This window comes from Ptychodera flava, chromosome 1, assembly GCF_041260155.1.
Source record: "Ptychodera flava strain L36383 chromosome 1, AS_Pfla_20210202, whole genome shotgun sequence".
NCBI lineage: Eukaryota > Metazoa > Hemichordata > Enteropneusta > Ptychoderidae > Ptychodera > Ptychodera flava.
Genome location: NC_091928.1, coordinates 53,667,879 through 53,690,985, shown reverse-complemented (window position 1 = coordinate 53,690,985; position 23,107 = coordinate 53,667,879).

The window sequence follows — 23,107 nt, the reverse complement described above, 5'->3', positions numbered from 1 at the left end:
AACAGCTATGTCACATAAATATGCTTAAGCCATATTTAGATAGGGATAATCCTACTAAGACAAAGCCTGTCAGTGCAGTCAGTTCAAACCATTATGAAGATAGTGATACTGAAACTGACTCGAGTGAAAATACTCTAAACTCAAAGCTGGGCTCGGTCAAGCTTCAGAACTCAGAAATCCTGGAGAAGCTGGAGTCTACAAAGTTGGCACACCTCCAGCCAGAACAACAACAACAGGTGAAAGAACTGCTCCACGAATATAAACACCTGTTTCAAGATGTTCCAACGAGGACGAACATCATCTATCACAACGAAGATGTCTGCGACAGTAATCCAATGGAACAACATCCAGACAGACTGAATCCTGCGAAAGCGGAATATCTCCAGGAGGAAGCCAAGTATTTGCCGAACAATGACTTTATCGAACTCAGTAAAAATAACCAGACTTTGCCGTGCATACTTTATGCCAAATTCAGTGCCATTTCAAGTTTTCCAACAACAAATTGCAAGAAGATAGTCATGGGACATCCTGTTTGCTACTTTTCACACAAATTTAACAAATCCCAGAGAAACTACTCTACAATTGAAAAAGAGTGTTTATCTTTGATATTAGCTTTACAGCATTTTGAAGTTTATGTTACTTCTTCAAATCAGCCAATAGTGGTTTATATTGATCACAACCCTCTTGTTTTTCTGCAGAAATTTAAAGGCAAAAATCAGAGATTGCTAAGATGGAGTTTAATGTTACAGGAGTTTAATCTTGACATTAGACATATCAAAGGCAGAGACAATTTAATTGCAGACTGTCTCTCTCGTATTTAGAAATTATTGTTGTTCACTTTCAAGAAATTTTATTGTTGTTCACTTTCAAGAAATTTTACTTTAGAGTAAAACAAAATTTGAGTACTTAAATCCTTTCAAGATTACATTTGTAAAAGAAAGATTTTTCTTTGAAAAATTTTCTTTTTTTTGAAGAGGGGGTGTGTTATGTAGGTCATTCCCCCCACACTCATCATGACCTGAGTTCAATTAGTCTAGAACATTCTCAAGGTCACTGCCCTTGATGACCTCACAACCTTGAATTCAATTAGTCATGTTTGGAATGTTCTGGAAAGTTGATTAGTTGTGTAAGGGAGATAATTTTAGAACAGTAATTAGCATGTCAATAAAAGTTCTAGATTGTTCTTCTATGCCTTTATAAAAGGGACGTGCTCAGCTTCCAGTCAGACTTTTGGGATCGTGTCTCTTGTGTGTTACTAAACTCCAGCAGTAGTCATTCTCAAGACTTTTCAAGACCTTCACTGCCAACGCTGGATTTATACTGTGGACTTTGTGCAGCTTCAAGCCTGCAAGGACTGTTCATTCATCCAACTGACTGCTACAACTCTGAGACTGGAGCTTTGCCGTCCCAGCTGAGATAAGTAGTCTGTACACTTTTAAAGCTTGTACTCTATCCCTGACTTAGCAATTAGTTTTATTTTCGTAATAAATTTTGTTTAAACGTTAACTGCTGAGTTCACCCTTTTGTTCGTTTTTCTCTGCACGTAACATAATGCACACACCAGTGTAAACATAACTTTGAATTTCTGGAAAAAGTCAACGAAATTTAGTGTATGCATTCGTAAAGCGTTCATTGATGGTTATCGTTCAAGCGTGACATGGCAAATATTGGTGGCAGAGTATTCTCTTATTTGTAACCGTTGATCATGAACCTTTGATTTTTGTCTTGACTGGTAGCTGTTATCTAGTTATTTGATAAATTATTTGCCTAAAGGGTGTCGAGTAAATGCGTGTGTTGACTGAACTGAGAGGTGGACTTCGTGATTTATCTCCGTTGCGCAATTTCTGGGACCAAAGTATATCGGTAAGCACAATGCCTGGCTTGAATCATACCCCCTTTAATGTGTAACTCTGTAAGTTTCAGAAAGTCAGATTTTGTGAAGTCGTTCTCATTGAATATCCATTTTATTAAAATCATTAATTGTCCAAATGAGCAAAGAGTAAGCAAGCCGCACCCACCGAAAACTAATCAGTTCTTGCCATTTGCAAACCGAATCTACGTACCAGGTTTGATTCTGATAAGACGTTTTGAGATATCAGTCCAACTAGACAGATAGACAGACAGAATTAACGGTGTTATATTTGATGACTATGAGCCTGTAAACTGTTTTTGTATCCCGACGTCCTCTCGCCAGCTATTCCCTGAAGGGAGCCAGTGAACTATAATAGTTTCAAAGTCCTTGATAACTTGGCGCCAGGAATTTAGAACCCTCAAGCTGTCACGCGGGTAAGCTATTTATCTGCTCCACTCATATTAATTTAAGGCGCCACGCCTTATTAAACACATAGCATGTGCGGAATTGAAACAAGCCTATCGAGATTTTAGCCTAAATGAAAAAACACCGCGGATCCGACAATTCTGACAACGAAAGAGAGCAACAACACGTTTTGAGTCATTCTCGTATCGTTACAAGTAAAGTAAGTTGTATATTTGAAAAGCCAGTCGTCTAGAGATGAAATGTTATCATCTTAGTGTTCCAAAAATGGACACGTGTTCAGGTTTTGACATTACGAATTGCATATAAACCTCTCTGTTAATTGACACCAACTTACAGTAACACTCTAGAACTCAGGAACTGTAAAGCTTTGTTGTTTAAATCTGAAGGATGGCGTCTAATAGGCAGAGTATAGCAGATTAGGCTGTCTGTTGCTACCTACTTCCATTATACATAGCCTTTCCAAATCTAATGTACAAGAGACACAACCAGTCTATCACAAGTTAGCTCCTTGAACGAGACGTAATATATTTGTAATTCTTTGCTGCTCGTTCTACACCTTTTCACGGCGTTCGATATTTGAAATTGTTCTGCCAACTCTTCTCTGGACTCTCTATGCGTATAGAGAAGTAAAAGTAACAAACAGCCTTTTTTACGAGTCGTAATAATTCACTTGTCTAGGTACTGTGCAAACTGTGTTTTAATTACTCTCCTTACTAGTTTGATGTTTTCGATTACTTGACACTTTCTCTTTGATAGAACTATTTTTAAATTTGTTGAATCATGACTTCATAACTAATTCAAGCAACATCACACATATCAACCAACGCCACGCAAAGTCAACTATGGATTCGTTAATTCATATTAAATACAAGCATCCTCCAAACAACCGATACATCAACGCCACACAAAGTCGAACACCATGATGAACATACATTTCAGACATGTTTATAGTTTGAAAAACAATCTGTATTTAGGGAGAGACGTCGAGTTTGTTACCAAGTTGTTGAACTGGCGGATTAAACCTTTGTCCCCTTGTGTTTTCAGTCAGGCTGAAAGTTTGATAGTCTTGTCTCAGGTCCGTGCATCCTGTATGTTTGATTAAAACACAAAATGGTTAAACTTTGTTCTCCTTGCAGCTCCGTAATAAATTACTTTAAGCAAAGCAGATAAAGCGCTGACCTGCCTGGAAGCTTGACATTTCTGAAATGTCCGACAACAATTTATCAGGGACTTTATTACTTTTAAGAGAGTCCATATAAAATAACATTTTCAACTCCGCTGATACTGATGTTTTATGAAATATGGATTCAAATTCTTCTACATGTCATTATCAGGTTTTCTGAGCGTTTCTATATGATTTCATTTTGTGGGCGTTACGCAGTACTTATTTATCATCTAAGCTAGAGCATGTACTCAGCGTAACAAGGCACTCAATGTAACAGTAAGTAACAGGGTTCAGAACAAAAATAGACAAAAAATAAGCGGTAATAGATTTGGTTTTCTTGCTATGAGAAAGCCTTGCATTGAAGTTTTATTGCTGTCCAGGCCAAATATGTTGTAATCAGCGCTGTAAATACTTCCCCTGATTGTTTACTCGATTTGCAACACGCTACATTTCATTCTCTGCAAAGGCACACAACAGATCTGTACAATTTTTACTGTCGAAACATGTGTCCAATAGGTGTATTTTTAATTGCTAATACATGTAATTAATACCCGTTCATCCCTGCATAACTTAATAGTCTGCAACTTGGTCAAAATTCTTTTAAATAATACCATTTCTACTGAGACAGGAGTGCTTTAGTCAAACGCATTAATCTTAAGTAAGTACAGTTTATGCAAACAAATGGTGTACTCATGTGTCCAATAATGGGGAAATGTATTTGGTGAGATCACTGGGAACATATTACTTGCCAAATGCTTCCTCTCTTAATGGAAATCTACATTGTCTGTTTTCTTGAGATTCACATACTTTTATAGGCTTCGATTACTCGACTTTTGAGGAATTCCTTCAATCACTAGTAATCAATGACGGACTGCTGTGTAAAGATCATTCTCAAACGATACAGTAATCGGGTTCTATTGGTGAACTGTATATGCAATATGGCAAAACCAATCCCAGTTATCGGAGAGTTTCAAGGATAAATTTCCTACACTGTCAAACACCTCTCATATTACAAATGGTATGTAGAATTACTCACGGAAGATCGCTTCAAATTACATAAATCTTAGGGGAAAAAGGAAGAAAACGCTGTAACGAAAAAAAAGACTTGGCGTATCGTCGGACACAGATAATCAATGGCTCGGTTATTTAGTGATCGCCATAAATACTTGTTATCTGTCATGTGATTTCGATATTCATGACGTACAGCTCAAAAGCTCCAATGGAATTTCGTAGCTGTATGCGGTGGTGGTGCCCTGACACTGGTCAACAGCACTCAAAAAAGTGACTGAAATATGCCTTCGTGGAAGAAGACAAAGATTTACCATAATTTACTCTAGGGAACCGGATAAATGGAGGAGGGGGTTGACTGATAAAATGTGAGGCTTAGGGACAGGTTCAATATCTTTCGGGCTGATGTGAGGTATTCAAAGTTTTCAACGCAGAATATGTATAGGCAAACTTATGTGAAGACATAATTGTTTCTATTTCAATCAACAAACAACATTATTGCATTAGTTTGCAAGGCTTCGATATTGTATTTAAAACCATATTGATGACTTCACGTTCATGTATGGAGACTAGTATGTTTAAAGTCACTAAATGTTGTCATATCTGTTTCTTGTTCACCTAAAAACTGACACGACAGGTTTGTATCACATTTTAAATTAAATTGCGCCATAGTTATGCTTCATTTGGGTGTATTCATCCCTAAAGAAGTCAAATTTTGATCAAACTACTGTGCAATTTTCAAAATATAAGTTATCCCAGATGATGATTGAGGATGCAGCAAGTCACAACACCGTTTACAGTTCCGTGTACATTACATATATTTTCTTATATAAGTTACACACAAAATTTGTCAATGAGAAAATAACGTGTTTCTGTCAAAAACTCTAAACTCCAACAGGAATTGGTGGTTTCTATCAGTCATGGCAATTTTCTCCCTTGAAATACATTTGAACATACTGATATGGCGAGTATCACATGTACATGTGTTTAAAGATATGCTTACTGAGATCTGAGTTTTACTAGAAACATTACATAACAACATCAAAATAACAAATCATAATGACAAGAGCGATCATGAAGAAAAATCTTAATAGAATGGTATAATTAATTTGCAGTTTAGGGCGCGGGGCCCATTTAAACTGTTGATACTATGCTAAATATTTTGAATCAGCCAATCTGTTTGATACTATGCTAAATATTTTTGAAAAAGCGAAACCTTTTTATCGATAATACAAAATAAGCACAGAAGGTAGGGGGGAGCAGGTAGACACTAGACAGGAGAAGGGACAACACGTGGTAGTATGAAACATCTCTGTATAAGAATTAACGGTGTTATATTTGAAGACTATGAGCCTGTACACTGTTTTTGTATCCCAACGTCCTCTCGACAGCTATTCCCTGAAGGGAGCCAGTGAACTATAATAGTTTCAAAGTCCTTGATAACTTGGCGCAAGGAATTTTGGAACTCTCACGCTGTCACGCGGGTAAGCGATTTATATGCTCCGCTCAAATCAATTTGTTAAGGAGCCACGGATTTATTAAACACATAGCATGTGCGGATTTGAAACAAGCCTATCGAGATTTTAGCCTAAATGAAAAAACACCGCGGACAATTCTGACAACGAAAGAGAGCAACAACACATTTTGAGTCATCCACGTATATCGTTAGAAGTAAAGTAACCTGTATATTTCAAAAGACTGTCGTCTAGAGATGAAAATGTCATCATCTTAGTGTTCCAAAAATTGACACGTGTTCAGTTTTGACAACCTACTAGCTTTAGCATCGTGACAAAATGAACGATATTGTTCAACATTACGAATTTCTATAAACCTTTCTGTTAATTGACACCAACTTACAGTAAAAACTCTAGAACTCAAGAACTGTAAAGCTTTGTTGTTTAAATCTGAATGATGGCGTCTAATAGGCAGAGAGTAGCAGGTTAGGCTGTCTGTTGCTACCTACTTCCATTATACATAGTCTTTCCAAATCTAATGTACAAGAGACACAACCAGTCTATCACAAGTTAGCTCCTTGAACGAGACGTAATATATTTGTAATTCTTTGCTGCTCGTTCTACACCTTTTCACGGCGTTCGATATTTGAAATTGTTCTGCCAACTCTTCTCTGGACTCTCTATGCGTATAGAGAAGTAAAAGTAACAAACAGCCTTTTTTACGAGTCGTAATAATTCACTTGTCTAGGTACTGTGCAAACTGTGTTTTAATTACTCTCCTTACTAGTTTGATGTTTTCGATTACTTGACACTTTCTCTTTGATAGAACTATTTTTAAATTTGTTGAATCATGACTTCATAACTAATTCAAGCAACATCACACATATAAACCAACGCCACGCAAAGTCAAACTATGGATTCGTTAATTCATATTAAATACAAGCATCCTCCAAACAACCGATACATCAACGCCACACAAAGTCGAACACCATGATGAACATGCATTTCAGACATGTTTATAGTTTGAAAAACAATCTGTATTTAGGGAGAGACGTCGAGTTGTTACCAAGTTGTTGAACTGGCGGATTAAACCTTTGTCCCTTGTGTTTTCAGTCAGGCTGAAAGTTTGATAGTCTTGTCTCAGGTCCGTGCATCCTGTATGTTTGATTAAAATACAAAATGGTTAAACTTTGTTTTCTTGCAGCTCCGTAATAAATTACTTTAAGCAAAGCAGATAAAGCGCTGACCTGCCTGGAAGCTTGACATTTCTGAAATGTCCGACAACAATTTATCAGGGACTTTATTACTTTTACGAGAGTCCATATAAAATTACATTTTCAACTCCGCTGATACTGATGTTTTATGAAATATGGATTCAAATTCTTCTACATGTCATTGTCAGGTTTTTGAGCGTTTCTATATGATTTCGTTTTGTGGGCTTTACGTAGTACTTATTTATCATCTAAGCTAGAGCATGTACTCAGCGTAACAAGGCATTCGATGTGATAGTAAGTAACAGATTCAAGACAAAAATAAGACAAAAAATAAGCGGTAATAGGTTTGGTTTTCTTCCTATGAGAAACCCTTTGATTGAAGTTTTATTGCTGTCCAGGGTGAATATGTTGTTATCAGCACTGTAAATACTTCCCCTGATTGATTATTCGATTTGCAACACGCTACATTTCATTCTCTTCACAGGCACACAACAGATCTGTACAATTGTTACTGTCGAAACATGTGTCCAATAGGTGGATTTTTAATTGATAATCCATGTAATTAGTACTCGTTCATTCCTTGCATAACTAAATAGTCTGCAACTTGGTCAAAGTTTTTAAAAATATTACCATTTCTACTGAGAGTGGAGTGCTTTAGTCAAACGCATTAATCTCAAGTAAGTACAGTTTATGCAAACAAGTTCGTGTACTGATGTGTCCTATAATGGGGAAATGTATTTGGTGAGATCACTGGGAACATATTACTTGCCAAATGTTTTTTCTGTCTTCATGGAAATCTACATTATCCGTTTTGTTGAGATTTACGTACTTTATAGGCTTCGATGACTCGACGTTGTAAGGAATTTCTTCAATCACTAGTAATCAATGACGGACTGCTATAAACAAACGCCACGCAAAGTCAAACCATGGATTCATGAATTCTTATTAAATCAAGCATCATTCAAACAACCGATACATCAACGCCACACAAAGTCGAACACCATGATGAACATACATTTCAGACATGTTTATAGTTTGAAAAACAATCTGTATTTAGGAAGGGACGTCGAGTTTGTTACCAAGTTGTTGAAACGGCGGATTAAACCTTTTTCCCCTTGTTTTTTCAGTAAGGCTGAAAGTTTGATAATCTTGTCTCAGGTCCGTGCATCCTGTATGTTTGATTAAAATACAAAATGGTTAAACTTTGTTCTCCTTGCAGCTCCGTAATAAATTACTTTAAGCAAAGCAGATAAAGCGCTGACCTGCCTGGAAGCTTGACATTTCTGAAATGTCCGACAACAATTTATCAGGGACTTTATTACTTTTACGAGAGTCCATATAAAATTACATTTTGACTGAGTGTGAAAGACGATTTCTTGGTCACATATATTTAACTATGTTAACCCCCTTTTTTTTAAAAGATACTTGATTATTTTTGTAAACATAACATCCAAAATGCCAGGAATTGCTTATGCGTAGTCAACTCGTGCGATATAAATGAATAAAAAACATGACACCGAGGATAACAATTGTGTAGTAGGGAGCGGACGAGAATAAAAATTACGGCCTAGTATAAAACTTGTCAATGGAATCATAGAATCTCCTTTTCAACTTCGCTGATACTGATGTTTTATGAATATGGATTCAAATTCTTCTATATGCCATTGTCAGGTTTTCCGAGCGTTTCTATATGATTTCGTTTTGTGGGCGTTACGCAATACTTATTTCTACTCTAAGCTAGAGCATGTACTCAGCGTAACAAGGCATTCAACGTGATAGTAAGTAACAGGTTCAAGACAAATATAATACAAAAAATAAGCGGTAATAGATTTCGTTTTTCTTCTATGAGAAACACTTGGATTGAACTTTTTGCTGTCCAGGGCGAATATGTTGTTATCAGCACTGCAAATACTTGCTCTGATATCCGTTTTCTTGAGATTTACATACTTTTATAGGCTTCGATGACTCGACTTTTTAGGAATTCTTTCAATCACTAGTAATCAATGACGGACTGCTGTGTAAAGATCATTCTCAAACGATACAGTAATCGGGTTCCATTGGCGAACTGTATATGCAATATGGCAAAACCAATCCCAGTTATCGGAGAGTTTCAAGGATGAATTTCCTATACTGTCAAACACCTTTCACATTAGAAATGGTATGTAGAATTACTCACGGAAGATCGCTTCAATTACATAAATCTTAGGGGAAAAAGGAAGAAAACGCTGTAACGAAAAAAAAGACTTGGCGTATCGTCGGACACAGATAATCAGTGGCTCGGTTATTTAGTGATCGCCATAAATACTTGTTATCTGTCATGTGATTTCGATATTCATGACGTACAGCTCAAAAGCTCCAATGGAATTTCGTAGCTGTATGCGGTGATGGTGCCCTGACACGGGTCAACAGCACTGAAAAAAGTGACTGAAACATGCCTCCGTGGGAGAAGACAAAGGTTTACCATAATTCACTAGGGGAACCGGATAATGGAGGAGGGGGTTGACTGATAAAACATGAGGCTTAGGGGCAGGTTTTATCCAACATCTTTCGGCTGATGTGAGGTATTCAAAGTTTCCAACGCAGAATATGTATAGGCAAACTTATGTGAAGACATAATTGCTTCTTTTGCAATCAACAAAAAACATTATTGCATTAGTTTGCAAGGCTTCGATATTGTATTTAACACGATATTGGTTGACTTCACGTTTATGTATGGAGACTAGTATATTTAAAGTCACTAAATATTGTAATATCTGTTTCTCGGTCACCTAAAACTGACACGACAGGTTTTTATCACATTTGAAATTAAATTGAGACATAATTTGCTTCATTTGGGTGTATTCATCCATAAAGAAGTCAAATTTTGATCAAATTACTGTGCAATTTTCAAAATATAAGTTATCCAAGATGATCATTGAGGATGCAGCAAGTCACACAACACCGTATACAGTTCCGTGTACATTACATGTGTTTTCTTATATAAGTTACACACAAAATTTGTCAATGAGAGAAAAACGTGTTTCTGTCAAAAGCTCTAAACTCCAACAGGAATGGGTTGTTTCTATCAGTCATGGCAATTTCCTCCCTTGTAATACATTTGAACATACTGATATGGCGAGTACCACATGTAATGTGTTTAAAGATATGCTTACTGAGATCTGAGTTTTACTAGAAACATTACATAACAACATCAAAATAACAAATCATAATGACAAGAGCGATCATGAAGAAAAATCTTAATAGAATGGTATAATTAATTTGCAGTTTAGGGCTCGGGGCCCATTTAAACTGTTTCACATTATGCTAAATATCTTTGAATCAGCGAAATCTTTTTATCGATAATACAAAATAAGCACAGAAGATAGGGGGAGCAGGTAGACACTAGACAGGAGAAGGTTGAACACTTGGCAGTATGTATCATCTCTGTATAAGAAATAAACGGTGTTAACTTTGAAGCCTTTGAGCCTATATACTGTTTCTGTATCCCGATGTCGTCGCGCTAGCTAGACGGTGAAGATATGGGTATGGTGAGCTATTACAGTAACAAAGTCCTTGATAACTTGGCGTCAGGTATTTTAGAAATACCAAGCTGTCAGGCAGGTAAGCGATTTATCTGCTCCGCTCAAATTAATTTGTTAAGGAGCCTGGGCTTTATTAAAAACAAAGCATGTGCGGATTTGAAACAAGCCTATCGCGATTTTAGCCTAAATGAAAAAACACCGCGGATCCGACAATTCTGAAAACGAAAAAGAGCAAAAACACTTTTAAGTCATCCTCGTATCGTTACAAGTAAAATAAGCTATATATTTGAAAAGCCTGTCGTCCAGACATTAAAATGTCATCATTTTAGTGTTCCAAAAATGGACACGTGTTCAGGTTTTGACAACCTACTAGCTTTAGCATCGTGACAAAATGAACAATATTGTTCAACATTACAAATTGCATATAAACCTCTCTGTTAATAGACACCAACTTACATTAAACACTCTAGAACTCAGGAACTGTAAAGTTTTGTTGTTTAAATCTGAATGATGGCGTCTAATAGGCAGAGTATACCAGGTTAGGCTGTCTGTTGCTACCTACTTCCATGATACATAGTCTTTCCAACCTAATGTACAAGAGACACAACCAGTCTATCACAAGTTAGCTCCTTGAACGAGACTTAATATATTTGTAATTCTTAGCTGCTCTTTCTACACCTTTTCACGGCGTTCAATATTTGAATTGTTCTGTCAACTCTTCTCTGGACTCTCTACGCGTATAGAGAAGTAAGAGTAACAAACAGCCTTTTTTACGCGTCGTAATAATTCACTTGTCTAGGTACTGTGCAAACTGTGTCACACCTATAAACCAACGCCACGCAAAGCCAAACTATGGATTCTTTAATTCATATTAAATTCAAGCATCCTCCAAACAACCGATACATCAACGCCAAACAAAGTCGAACACTATGATGAACATACATTTCAGACATGTTTATAGTTTGAAAAACAATGTGTATATAGGGAGAGATGTGGAGTTTGTTACCGAGTTGTTGAAATGGCGGATTAAACCTTTGTCCCTTGTGTTTTCAGTCACGCTGAAAGTTTGAGTCTTGTCTCAGGTCCGTGCATCCTGTATGTTTGATTAAAACACAAAATGGTTAAACTTTGTTCTCCTTGCAGCTCCGTAATAAATTACTTTAAGCAAAGCAGATAAAGCGCTGACCTGCCTGGAAGCTTGACATTTCTGAAATGTCCGACAACAATTTATCAGGGACTTTATTACTTTTACGAGAGTCCATATAAAATAACATTTTTGACTGAGTGTGAAAGACGATTTCTTGGTCACATATATTTAACTATGTTAAGCTGTTTTTTTAAGATATTTGATTTTTTGTAAACAGAACATCCAAACTGCGAGGAATTACTTATGCGTAGTCAACTCGTGCGATATAACTCGTGCGATATAAATCAATAACCAACATGATGACACCGAGGATAACAATTGTGTAGTAGGGAGCGGACGAGAATAACAATTACGGCCTAGTATAAAACTTGTCAACGGGAATCACAGAATCTCCCTTTCAACTTCGCTGATACTGATGTTTTATGAAATATGGATTCTCCTACATGTCATTATCAGGTTTTCTGAGCGTTTCTATATGATTTCGTTTTGTGGGCGTTACGCAGTACTTATTTATCATCTAAGCTAGAGCATGTACTCAGCGTAACAAGGCATTCAATGTGATAGTAAGTAACAGGTTCAAGACAAAAATAAGACAAAAAATAAGCGGTAATAGATTTGGTTTTCTTCCTATTAGAAACCCTTGGATTGAACTTTTATCGCTGTCCAGGGCAAATATGTTGTTATCTGCTTATTTTGAAACCTGCATGATTGTTCAAATGTCATAAAAAGAATGAGATTGGCGATATCTCTCTGTTAACTGCGAGGGGGCTTTGTTCGGGAATGACCTTTCCTACTTTTTGAACCCTTTCATAATGCATCTGTTTTCAGAGTTTTCCTGCGAGAGTAACAGCTGCTTTGAAGACTTGTCTTACAATTACATTTGTTAAGAAAGCACTTGTCAACAACTTCCCCATATTTTATAATTATTTTATAACGTCATTTATTACTTCCCTTCAAATGTACACAAGAGAGGTGTACGATTTTGACTGTCGAAATATTTCTTTCAGAAATGTACTTTCTATAACATTTCTGTTGTGTAATAATACGCCATTCATTTGCGAAGGACAACAAGTCAACTGTCATACCTAATCATTGGGGATTGTTCCTGTCGAATGAATTCGCAAAACTCCAACTTGCATGCAAACAAGTTCATCCACCCGTGTATATGAAGTGCACTGAGTGGATGTATTATATCGAAAATATTATTTTTGCCTCTTACTCCCTGTTTTTAAACAAACGGCATGAAATCAATTTCAATTTTGAGATTCCCACACTTTCATGGGCTAAAGATAAAGCAATTTTACTCAATCACTCGTGATTAATGCTGAATGATTTCTCTCTATAGGCCATTCTGAAATCAAACAATAGCACTGTCTACTGTCGGTTCCAGTTACCAGCAGGAGTCGGTCTACTTGAGGCTGCATAACATTTCTGGTCGTAGTAGCAATATTTTATGCGCTGCGGCTATGCAGTTTCCCTGAATAGAATATATATACGGTTATGAACTTCAATTTGAACCAGAAAATTATTTAGGGCTCGACCCTCATGCCAAAATTATAAATCATTATTTCACTTTCATATGAAAAGTATTCTCAACAATTTTACCTACCCTATTTGGAAATCTGCATTATACATATTCCATTGTCATAAATAATCAGATTTGTAATATCTCTCAGGTAACAATGCGGGGAATATGTGCGGGAATGACCTTCCCTATTGTTTGAACTCTTATAATACAGACATTTTCAGAGTGTTCTCATACCGAGAAACAGCTGCATTAAAGATTTTATGTCTGTCCTCCACGTTACCATTTAATTTGTTATCAAGACACTTATCAACAACTTCCCCATATTGCATACTGCTTTCGTGACATCATGTATTACTTCCCCTCCATAGGTACACGACAGTTGTATGATTGTGGCTGACGAAATATTGTTTGCAAAGTAAAACATGTCCAGTGTCATATCTAAGCATCGTGGATTGTTCCTGCTCAATGCATTTGTATCACTTCAAATTGCATTCAAACAAGTTCATTTACCGATGTATGTTAAGTGTACTAGGTGTATGTATGACACCGAAAATGTCATTTGCCTCTTACTCCCATCTTTATTCAAACGGCATAAAACTGTTTTAGTTTTGAGATTCACACACTTTCATGGACTAACGATTCAAGGAAGTTTACTCAATCACCTGTGATTAATGCTGAAGTATTTCTTTGTATAGACTATTCTCAAATCAAACAAATGCACTGTCTTCCTTCAGTTCCAATTTACCAGTAGGAATCGGTCTACTTCAGGCTAAATAGCATTTGTGGTTTAAGTAGCAATATGTTATGCGCCGTTGTACAGCTTTTGTGAATAGCATTATATACACGGTTATGAACTTAAATTTGAACCAGAAAATTGTTTAGGGCTCCATTTTCATTGAAAACTCTGACAATGTTATTTCATTTCCATATGAGGAGTATCCTAAAAAACTTTGCCTACCCTATTTTGAAACCTGCATGATTGTTCCATTGTCATAAAATAATGAGATTTGCTATACTTCTGTATGACAACCGAGCTTTCCGGTACCATTGCAGGACGGGTAATATTAGCAACAATGGCGTCTTTCAGCGGCGTCATTAAAAATAAACAAAAGCCAGAAATATTGCCAGAATAAAGTTGCGGTTTTCTAATAAACTAAGGTATATTTTTACTATATTGGGGTGGGAAGAGTCGACTGTAGGTCTGAAGAATATTGTCAAATAACTTGTGGCCGATATACATTGTAGGATCCACAACCCCTATATAGCTTGGGCCCCTGATTTACACTCTCTGGAGACTTGTGTGCAGTTTAAATGGTGCTTTAATAACTCTATCTAGTCGCAACACCATTGCTTAGTAATTACAAATGCTATAGTCCACTTCACTTCTGTATGCACTTAACGCATGCACATACGTTCTGAATAGCAAATATACAAAAACTGAAGGTAAGTCTCGGAGTAAAGCAAATACAGTAAAAAATTCACAAATGAAAACTTGACATACATATGAAGTGGTGTCATAAATACACAGGTAAGTAACTTTGAAATTTCAAATACTTCATGGCGCGTAGCTGTAGTCCAACAAACATCCAAGCTCGCCTCATACAGTATATATCCGTGTCGAAAACAATATTTCCACTAAACTTGAAGAGACAGTACGGTATTCAGTTGAATATCCAGTTGAATAACACAGGTAAGTCTTACCTCAGATGGTGACGTCTTCAGGGGCAGTAAATGCAAGTGCAGGGAGAGTGCACGAGAGAGAGACAGCCGGCTGCTAGCCCAAGAAAATGAATGACTTTGAACACGTTGGCAAAACTAATATATACTTGTTCATTATTCAAACTGCTGGACGGTATTTATTTGGAAATGTGAAAACTGACCATTCAGGAAACAGTATGCGGGGAGAGCAGATGTGGTAACTGAATGTAAGAAATGAACTGAAGCCTGCACAACAGCTGTGTGCATGTGCACCTGCACACAACCACAGTGCAGGGGGTGACCAATCAAGGACTTGCACTTACACACCTTCCCCAAAAGGCGCACCATCCAAGAAGCCTTTTTCACTGCATTTCTGTTCAAGTCCTAAAACAGACAATAAAGAGTTAGTACATGTATTTTAATTTAATTTAATGCAACTAACTACACTGGGACTCGCCCATATCCAATAATTTCGACAATTTTTTTTTCACTGTTGCAAAAACAAAAATTCCTTTGAAATATGATCATAAAATGAAATGTATGTCTTTTGTTTAGCCTAGTTTTAACACACGATGAGTTCTTTTACATGTCAAGCGCTGCCTCCAGCATGCAGAGTTTACGGACATCTCTCGGTAGTCTCCCTCCAGAAGTTTTAACGAGAACCTGTCGGACACAACCATTACGATCTGGGTAGGGTTGCTCTATCAATCCCTTTGACCATTGTCCTCTTGGGGCATTTTCATCGATGATTATAACCAGATCTCCAACAGCTAGATTTCGTTTAGGCTTCAACCATTTTTGTCTCTGTTGAAGGGATGGTATATACTCCCGGATCCAACGCTTCCAAAACAGGTTTGACATCTGTCCAGCATGTCTTCGTCTATCATTGGCAGTATATCTGGCTACAAGATCGCCTGGTGATGTGCATGGATTTGGTCGCAGTAATAATAGGCTATTTGGTGTGAGTGGTTCAAGGTCGTTAGGGTCATTTGACTGATGGGTCAGAGGTCGATCATTGATTATCTTCTCAACTTCTGCCATTAAGGTAAGTAGCGTTTCATCATCAATCAGTCGATTTCCCACGAGTGATCTCAGAATTTTCCGAACGGAACGTATCATCCTTTCCCATACCCCTCCAGCGTGGCTTGCAGCAGGTGGATTAAAGTACCACTGAATATCTGTCTTGCGGAGACTGTCAGTTATTTTCTCTTGATTCCAGTTTGCCAGGGCTTCTTTAAATTCAACTTCAGCTCCCCTGAAATTTGTTCCATTGTCGCTATAAATGTCGCTATAAACTGTGTTTGGTGGGCCACGTCTACTCACAAATCTCCATACTGCTTGGATGAAGGAATCTGTGGACAGGGTGTGTGTTACTTCTATATGTACTGCTCTTATAGCAAGGCATGTGAATATACATCCGTATTTTTTGGCTGTTCCTCTTCTCCACTTTACCTTCAGAGGACCAAAGAAATCAACACATACTGAAGAGAATGGTGGTTCTCCCGGAGTAACCCTAGCATGTGGCAGTGGTGACATTACTTGTGTTTCAGGTGTTGCGTTCCATATTCTGCATGTCATACATCTTTGAATGACTCGCCTGACTGTTGCTGGTCCTTTCAAAATCCAGAATCGTCTGCGGATGCTGGCTAATACATGATTGGCTCCAACATGGCCTTCTATCTCATGATAAAATTTTATGATTAACGACGTGACATAATGGTTATGTGGCAAAATTATAGGATGTCTTGCTTTCTTACTTATTGGGGCGTAGTTTAGCCTTCCACCTACACACAGGACGCTGTTTATGCAAATTGGACTGAGTTTACGTAGAGGACTGGTGTATCCTTCACTGTCTGGCCTTGTACTTTGTGACTTCGATTTCGTGGCCAATTCCTTAGGAAAGGCTGTTTGTTGCACTACTTTGACTATCTCCACAGTAGCCTCTGATATTTCTCCTCGCACAGTTTGGGACCAGTTGGAACCAGATCACCTTTGCAATTACCATAGTGAGCTCGTAGGTACTTCTTAAAATGCAGAATCCATGCAACAGACTTGCAAAGCGTGTACCATGAAGAGAATCTTTGAATCAACAGGTTGATGACGTCATCACAGGTTGTTTTAGCTCCTTTTACAGCCGTGTATACTTTTGCAGTTTTCAACTCTTTGTCTTCTACTGATATTGCTGGTAAGTCGTCAGGATGGTTTGGCCAGTTCTCTTTTAGTTTCCACAGAATTCAGGACCATTAAACCAGCGTTTTGATTTCTGTTCAGTTGTATCAAATTCAATACCTCGTGATGCACAATCCACAGGGTTAAGTTGAGATGGAACATGGTGCCACTGGTCGGGTGATGTTGCATCGTGTATTACCTGGAGACGATTGGCTACAAAGGTTTTGAACCTCCTTGTTGAGTTATGGATGTATTGGAGAACTATGGTGGAATCTGTCCAGAAACTTTCACAGTGGATCGGTCCAGAAACTTTCACAGTGGATCGGTAGTTGTATTTCCTCTCGTATTTGTTTACCGACGTTCACAGCCACTGTTGCTGCAGTTAACTCTAACCTTGGAACTGTCATCGTCTTCAATGGAGCAACTCTAGATTTACCAATGACAAGACTACAGTGAATTTTACCATCATCATCGATGAATCGTAGATAAGAAGCAACTCCATATCCTTCTAATGAGGCATCTGCAAAATGATGTAGTTCAACAGCTTGTAGTTTGCCAAAGCCGGAAGGAGTGTAACAACGTGAAATTACCATGGTTTTTAATAAAGGTAATTTCTGGCACCATTCATGCCATGCGTAAAGATATTTCATCGGTATCTCTTCATCCCAGTCACATTCTAGTCTGGTCAATTCTTGGAGGATACGCTTTGCTGGTAAAACGAATGGTGCTATCAATCCCAGGGGGTCGTAAACTGAAGCAACAACTGATAGTATACCTCTGCGGGTTTCCTTCTTTGTTTCATTGCCAATTCTGAAGTGCAAGGTATCCTCATTTACATCCCACTGAACGCCAAGAGCTCTGTCAATAGGCAGGTCTTCTAAATCTAAATTCATTACTGATGGCGCTCTTTCTCCAGATGGTATTGAAGATAACACTTACTTGCAGTTGGAAATCCATTTTGTGAGGTGAAAGCCTCCTCTGGATAAAAGCGCTGAAACTTGAGTGATGAATCGCTTTGCTATTTCTGTAGTGAGCACAGATTTCAAGTAATCATCAACATAGAAATTGCGGTATACCGAATCGACAACGTCTGAGTCAAAGTCACTTCTGTTATCATCAGCTGTTTTCTGAAGTGCATAAGCTGAACAACTTGGCGATGATGTAGCTCCAAACAAATGAACTCGCATTTGATGGTCCACTGGCTTCTTAGAGAGGTCTCCTTTAGGCCACCAAAGGAATCTTAGCGCATTACTATCTTTGGGAGTAACATGAACTTGATGGAACATTTGTTTGATATCTGCTACCAATGCAATTGGATATTGACGAAATCGTAGCAAGACTCCAACTAAGAATTTGTTAAGTCCGGACCTTGTAAGAGCTGATCGTTCAATGAAGTATCACCACACTTAGCAGCACAGTCAAAGACTACCCTCACCTTATCTGGTTTATTCGGATGGACCACTGGATGATGGGGTAAGTACCATAACAATGTGTCATTCTTATGGGTTTCATCAGACACTTGTCGTGCATGACCTTGTTTTATGTAATCGTCTATAGTTGCGCTGTACTTCTCATGGAGCGCATGATCTTTAGAAGACGTCTTCTAAGCACATTAAGTCGCTTCTCAGCTATGTGTTTATTACATGGTAAGCTAGGCGTGTCATATCTCCAGGGTAGATTCAACTGATATGGCCATTCTGTAAACAAACTGATCGGTCCATAATTGCCTTTGCCCTTCGATCTTCCAATGACATACAGTATTTAGTCTCCACCAGAGATTCTGTAAAGTCGGCATTATACATCCGATGTAACTGTGAGGAAATAGGCTCTAGACACTTGATTGGAGATTCACAATTGCTCACCTGGTCCATGTTGATAAAGTTGATGGTGGCATCACTGTCTTTCTTTCCTTTCATCGGCCCAATCACAGTCCAGCCAAGAAGTGTACGGATTGCGTATGGTTGCTTTCTTCCACCACGCTTTTCCTCTAGTGCCCAATGTGCTTCCGGTACATCGTTGCCAATTAGGATAGTTACCTCCTTTTGGTCCAATTCTGGCAATTCAATACCATTAAGATGGCGCAACCTTTTATATCTTTCACTGTAGGAATGCTGCTGGCGCTGATCGGAAGCATGTCTGTAGTCCACACCCTGTTGAGATGTACACATTCAACGCCATTCAAAGCTCTCAAATCCAGTTGAACTTCTCGACCATGTTTTATGCTTTCCGCATCAAGGTGGATAGGGTATAGTTGATGGGTTTTCCTCTTAAACCAAGTTTTTCTGCCAAAGATTCAAGGCAAATTGTGGTATCTGAACCACTGTCCAGGAAGGCATAGGTTTGAATTGCTGGTCCACCATCTGATCCACCATAGACTCTCGAGAAAAACGGGACAGGCAACTGCTGAGGTTTCTTTGTGCGATCTATCTTGGAATACATTAAAGTTATTTGCCAAGCGGTCCCCGACAACAATACTTTGTACTTAACACTGAATCTCATTAACGATCAAACTGACGTTCTGAATATGTACACTTTGCTCTTGCATGGCACGTTCCGAGTAATGACACAGAGAATTTTGAGGGTTTTTTGATACTAGTCATGGTGAATGTTCTGGTAACGATGAAGATCACATTTTGGATTCAAGCCGAAGCCAACGGGAAAAAACTAGACGATAAAAACAGTGTACATTTAGCCATAGACGCTACAGAAAACTCTTGCTAGATATCGACAATATAAGTTTACATTCCCTACCATAAAAATCACCGATAACAACAAACATTTACAAGTTAGACAGGTTTACACTTCCCCAGTCCTGCGAAACGAAAACCTCACCTTTATTTCATCTGTCACGCAACATTTGACGAAAATCAGGGAACACAAAAAATGACTACTCCATCGGAGCTCAAATACACGACCTCTAACATTTTGGTACTGTTTTAGCCTAAAGAAACACCAAAGTTCGGATAAGCTACACATGTTTACATCCGCAAAGTACTAGAAATACATTTGTAACACTGACTTTAGCTGTCAGGAGAAACTTCGCGATAAATCAGGACTATCCATCGGTTGATGGATTCAGAAGCGGTAAGGTAGACATGCATTTACACAAAGCTGAACGCAGTCCTCGTAAATTTGACCGTTCACAGTTTTCAAACAACGACATTTCAGTAGTTAACATACATACTTTACCGAATCATGGAGCACTCCTCGCACAGAAAATATTCCGAGGGTTAAAAAACTGCAAAAACGAGGGAAAATTCTGAGATACACGGACATTGCGGAATGTAAACAACTCTGTGATGTCACCTGCTGTCAAGTCTGGGACTGCAGCGATATGTGTTTCGGATTTCTATTCGAAACTTTGTCACTTTACAGCAACCACTACTGACTCCCTGCAGACTTCTAGTTGCGTCGAATCTCGCTACCAATATGTAAAAAGTACTTTAAAACCATTTTGACGAATTCTTCTCAAATAGTTGTAACACTTTTATTTCTAAAAATGGACTTGCGGGTAATCCGAAATAACTTGAAATCCGAAAACATTATTACCGTATACCCGCATGCACGTGTCTATGAACCGGACGTTGTGCAGTCCCCGACCCATTGACACCTCTTAATTATTCAAAGATAGATCGCAAGCTGCTAATCCCATAGACCCTTTGTTCTCTATCGCAGTTGCCTGTCCCGTTTTTTCTCGAGGGTCTATGGATCCACTCACCTTAACTGGCACAACTTGTAGACTGATGCAAGGTTGGTTTGTCTTGATGGCTTTACAATTAGCGGTTACAGTAGCACCATTGGTGTGTTGAAGCTGTGTTGATGTACTGCTGCTGCCAGAACTAGCTTGATTCATTTGGCGAGATGGTGATGACACTGGATGCAATAATGGATTATGTGCTTTTCCACAGCCGGTTACTGACAAAAGAATCCACTCTTACAGTTTCTTGCAAAATGTGGAGGACTTGCTTCTAAGCAGAGATCGCACAACCTCTGTTTTTGTACAAAGTCTCTTTTCTCATCATAAGACTTTCCGGCGAATTCCGGCATCTGTGAAGTTTGTGTTGACCCTGACAAAAATGGCATTTAGCATCCTTGTTAGATCGGTACTTGACTCTTTCATTTGGCTCACCATTGACTTCCTGGTTACCAACTTGTGTTGTCATGGTAGTAGCCTTTGTAGACTGGTTCGGTACCTTGACTCTTGATTTTGTGTCTTTGTCCACATCAGGTTTGGAACCTACCAACTTCCCAAATCTTGTATTTGCTATGGCGGCTCGTGTCTCCAAAAACTCTGTCAAATGAAGAAATTCGGGTTCCACACCACGATATATTAGCTTACCAGCTTTTTAGCCTGCAGAAAAGTCGGAAGCGTCTAACTATCTTCTCTAGTGTATCCATTGAGTTGATGTCAGCCGTATATTTCATTTGACGTGAACATAAATGACAGTTTCTCATGTTACGAGCAAGCTGTAGCAACTTACCCGTTTCTGAAGCTTTGATCTGTGGTCCTTTTACAATGTTGTCTATAGCTGCATGAACGATTATGTGTTTCTGACCGAAGTTATGATGCAAGATACTTCTGGCCTCCGCGTAACCATCTTCAGGTGGCAGGATAACACAGCTCTTAATTGCATCCTTAGCTGGTCCGGTACAGTGTTGAATAAGGTAGGCCAGTCTGGCATTATTGTCGGAGACCATTTGTTCTATATTTACCTCAAAGTTCCTGATGAACACCGGATATGAGACTGGATTACCATCAAATAATAATTCCCTCTTAGGCATATTCAAATTGGCTAGAAGTGCCTGGGTGGTTTGGTTCTGTTGTCTGACAATATTCAACAAGACATTATCTTTGTCATCATAGGGCTGATATTGTTGTGGTACCTTATTTGGCTCAGATCTATGGGCTGGGTGATCTGTGTTATGGTCTAATGGTCGCCATTCTGGTGCATGTGGGTTTAATACTGGAACAGAGTCTTCAATTTCTTGCTCTGCTAGACTCTGGTTTTCTGGTTCAAATCTCCCTTCAGATACAGTAGCCTGCGTGTCCACTCTAGGGGCAGATATTGGTCCATCGACAGACGTCACTGGAGGGTTTAAATCCTGACAAGATTGGAAATACCTTTCAATCTTTTCACTCTGACTGGCTATTTGTATACCACCACTCACAATACCAGAACCATCAGCGGACAAATTTCCCTCTTCCACTAGTTCAACCTCCATTTCTGCGTATTTGACCTTTCTTCAAGCTTCTAAAATCTTTAGAGTTGATTCGTGTCTTTCTTTCTATTCTCGAAGTTTTAGTTCCCTCAGCTTGGCTTTGACCTTTTGTTCCTCTGTCATCTGGTTCAATTCAAGCTGAGCTTCTAATAACTTTCTTCTGGCAGTCCTTGAAGCATGACTAACCTTTGAAGTCGACACAGATAAGTCAGATCCCGCAATATGGCCGCCATTGGCTGTTTGACTACGTTCCTTCTTACCACTGCCATTAGGATCAGTCTTCTTAGGAGTTCCCTTCGAATGCTTAGAAGTCGTTGAACTAGGAGAATCTGCTGGAACATCAAGATTTGCACTACCAGGGTTTGCATCTGCATTAGGTATTGACATCTCTTCATTTGTAACTTGCGCACCATCTTCTGGCACCAAATCACGAGGCAAAGTCGATACAGATATACTATGAAATGTAACCCAATTCTCAAGACGGTGATCCAAAAACTCCTTTCTCTTGACTTCTAATTCATATTAAAGCTGTAGACCTGTTTCTGGCTCGGGCAGCAGGCATTGATACTCATTGCAAGTTCATTCATAGGACGTGAAACATCTATCTAAATCCTCCCTTCTACGCATTACTGTTTAATAGTCAGCTGAGGATGATATCAGAGTCTCAATATCCATATGTATCCGTGTCATGTGCCCTTTGTAAGC